At 28.0% G+C, this 3,923-nt stretch overlaps 1 long non-coding RNA gene across 1 annotated transcript; it reads left to right on the top strand.

The window, feature by feature from the left end:
* The first annotated feature begins 3,182 nt into the window (after positions 1 to 3,182).
* LOC111615816 lies at positions 3,183 to 3,550 on the top strand. The gene is made up of 3 exons (XR_002755139.1): positions 3,183 to 3,247; positions 3,310 to 3,399; positions 3,488 to 3,550. It is a non-coding gene; the product is annotated as an uncharacterized LOC111615816 (long non-coding RNA).
* Positions 3,551 to 3,923: the final 373 nt, after the last annotated feature.

Here is a 3,923-nt window from a genome sequence, read left to right as displayed (position 1 = left end):
TTTTTTTACCAGGTTTGTATGGATACCGTCGCAATTTTTTCGCCGTCTTATAGGAATCGTAATTATAGGAATCCGTGTTTTAGGAGGGGTCTACTGTAATTAGCTATAGGCATACTTGAATAAGCTTACTTGATATTTAACTTTATCAGGTATAATGCGAATTTATAAATAATGAATTTGTTTTCTATAAAACTTAACAACTAATAAATGAGCTTTTAAAATATTTCTTTACTGAGATTCTGACAGAAACAATTGATAAGATTTTTACTTGATGATATTGTGAGTATTCGAATAGTTATAAAATTGATTAATAAAACGACGGTTCTATTAAATCTAGAAAACGGCTGTAATTTGGACCTTAACCCAAACTATTCCTCGCTCGTGAATTATTATGTGACAATGCCGGAGCGCTCCCTATTGCTTCTGCACCACAGGACACAAGGATCGACATTACGTTTGCGATGATTAGTTCATCAGGACTGACACTACTATGTCTTTTAGGTAGACACAGAAACCTAAATGGCTTTTAGCGCTAATTTCGTTTTTGTCCGATTGATTGTGTTGTAGGCACTTGGATCCGATGGAGATGACCCAAGAGATATCACGGACTAAGGAAGTTTACCGTACACAATTCTAACAATAACAATTATCCGATGAATTGGGTATTTATTTTCTTCACCTTTATATTTTGGCATATTCTATTACACCTTTCACAAGTAGAATAAATAATTTTGTCTAATGAAAATTAATCAAGCAGAACATATCTAATATCTGTAAATATAAGCTCACGATCCAGCTGTATTTACGTTTTAAATTCAAGTTTCGAATATAAATTCTACTTGTGTAAACTCATTATTTTGAATATTCCGCTAAGCCATTCAAAAAAGTATGTCAAGTTAAATTAGACATTTTGAGTTAATGATGGCAGGTGTATTGGAAAGTTAAGTAATGAAGCTTTACCTTCACAAATTCATCAATTAATCAAACATCGCACGGTGAAGTTCAGATTAATTTTAATTTTTAATTAGTTAAGTTTATTTAAGTGAATTATTATACTCTATATTTCTTGATTACTTTTAGTAACTCAAATATTTTACCATAACCATTGAACAATTTTCTTGAATACTTGAATGTCATTTAATATTATTTGATATATTTTAATGGCGTATTACTCATAAAGCTTTAAATGGAAAAGGAATAATTATATCGAACTATACGACGTTTATTATTTTAGACTGAAAACTATGAAAATAATCTTATATCAATTAGAAATTTCGTTGCCGAAATTCATAAAAAATTTATAAATCAAACGTTTGTATAATTCTAGGTAAGATATACAATTCAAATTGTTACAGTAATGCACACTTTTATTTTACAATTTTCTTAGAATTTCATTAAATTTATGAAATGTAACGTTACTAAAGAAGACTATAATTAAACTCACTTATTATTATTATAACAATAGAATGAAGTTTTTTGTGGCTATTGATAAACGAATGGAGTAACATGTATAGCTTCTTAAAAACGATTATGTTAAGTTTGTGATGTTTTACTCCATTAAGATTGACGTAACCTACCTCTATCGTCTTCAAAATATGTTTTTAATGTTTCCAACAAAACAATAGAACAAATTACACAATAAAATATTATATTCAACCCGAAAATTTGTAAGTCAATTTGGTCGGTCCCTTCCTTGTTCTCTTCTCTCCTCTGTTCCACAAATCCATTTTCCTAAATCTGTTTCCAAATTTTTTTCGTTTTCTCTCCTGCGCCCTGCCGTTAGATTTTACAAATACGTGTGCCGGGCTGTGAACGGCTCACGTATTTGTAAAATCTAAGTGACTCGTACAACATGGAATTCATATAAAACGGAATAATCAACAGTGTTATAGGGGGTCGAATGTACTTGTTTAATTAATTAATTAATTGACGTTTATATATGATGTTTGACGTTTTAATAATTTCTTAAAGCAAAAGTTAAGATAATCAATTTTTAATTTTCTTATCATAATTATCGCATAAATTTTAAATTTATACAAACTCATTTTTTAAATGGAATTATGCAAATTCCATAAATAATGACTTTATGTAACTACCATTTCTAATCAGAACATCATTATATTTCGCTTTGTGAAACGTGAATACAGAAGAACCATGAGCTCCAATTCAGTGGATGGAATATGTATGAGTTGTTTCATTAGTCCCTGCTGGACGACTGCCTTGGTATATGGATTGGATCTATTTCATACGTGTAACTGTAAATGCAAAATGGAGGCATTTAAAAATATCAGATTTAAAAACATATATATTAAGTTAATACAACTATCTTTACAGGTATATACGATTCTTTTCATATGGCAAACAATCCCGGGATTAGATAAATATGCGATTTGCCTAGGAATGTATGACATAATCAAAATCTCTCCAACATTATTTAAGACAATAATTTCTGTTATATTATTCGTTTATTGTATTGGTTTAAAATTAATCGAGAATAATAAATTCAATTTGGTGAAACAATTAAGAAATGAGTATTTTTATGAAAAAATGATTGTCGAGAACAATATTTTAATAAGAAATGCTAATTTGCTCATTTCTATACTTGTAACACTAGTTATAGTTTTATATCAAATTTTTGTAATTTTATTCCTCTACCCTTACATTGAAAAAAAACAGAAATTTGTGGGAGAAGCTCTCTTCTGTAGTATCCAAGTTTGTTTAAATTCGTGTTTTCTATTTGGAGGAATCGGTTATACTTTATTTATTTTGGCTTTGTTGTTCCTTATTGCTTATAAAGAATATGAACACTTGTCTTCGGAATTGCGTTCAATAAAAAGAATGGATACAGATATACAAAGAAAGCTAAACGAATTGATGCTGCATCACGAAGAACTTTGGAATTTTATGCAACAATTCAATACCAAGTGCAATTTTGTAATCGGGCTTTGTTATTTCGGGATACTTTGGTGTACATCATTTGTATATTATGCATTTTTGTTCATAGATCTTCACTATATTGTAAAATATGTTATATTAATATTCATGATAATATCGACATGTATTTACATAATAAGTGGCTGTTTGCTGTGTACACTCTCATTTACGGTAAATACATTGTATGCTCTCTATTAACTTATTGTCTCTTCTGTTATTTCTGTATTTTATTTATTTTTTGTAGATGGAGAATACATTCCAAGATATCAGGAAATTTTCAGGGAATGACATTGAACTGGAACGAAAGTTACAAGTATGTAGTTTGTTATGATAATTTAATAAAAATTTGTCTAACATTGCAAATGATATTTTCAGATTTTGAATTTCATGAAAAGATTTGGAAAAGTTTCTCTCTCTCTTTCAATAGGCGGATTTTTGGTCATAGATAAGAAAATTCTTCTCAAGGTTATAAAATTTATATTATTTGCACATTTATATTCTTTTAAACTGTTTCTTCGAAAACATTTAATAACTAATCATTTATGTTTTTCAGATGGCAAGTACCCTACATCATATTTTTTCTGGTTTCATAAAACTAAGAACAGTTTCCAACGAGAAGCATACTTGTTTGCAGATTTATGAAAACAATTACACCAACAAAGCTTAGTTATTTCAAAAATGTATACTTTAAACATCTGTAAACAATTTAATAAACATTTTATTTGTTGTATGTTACTTGTTTTTAATTTTTTATGTACCATATAATTAAGAAATTGTCTTTTAACAGTTGATTTCTACCCGCTTTTAACAATTATATTCATATTAAAAACTATACAAGTAATTAAACAATAATTAAGATAAAACAAAAGTAAAATATATAAAAATGGACAAAAGTTATTAATGCTAATATAAAATTATTAGTTATTTATTTATATAGCATTCGTTTGCACGTACTTTTAAATTTAATATAATCTGTGATCACTATGACT

The sequence above is a fragment of the Centruroides sculpturatus genome, unplaced genomic scaffold (assembly GCF_000671375.1).
Source record: "Centruroides sculpturatus isolate CEXI.00-Female unplaced genomic scaffold, Cexi_2.0 scaffold2512, whole genome shotgun sequence".
NCBI lineage: Eukaryota > Metazoa > Arthropoda > Arachnida > Scorpiones > Buthidae > Centruroides > Centruroides sculpturatus.
Note: the sequence above shows the minus strand (reverse complement) of the source record. Positions and strands in the feature narration are given on the sequence as shown.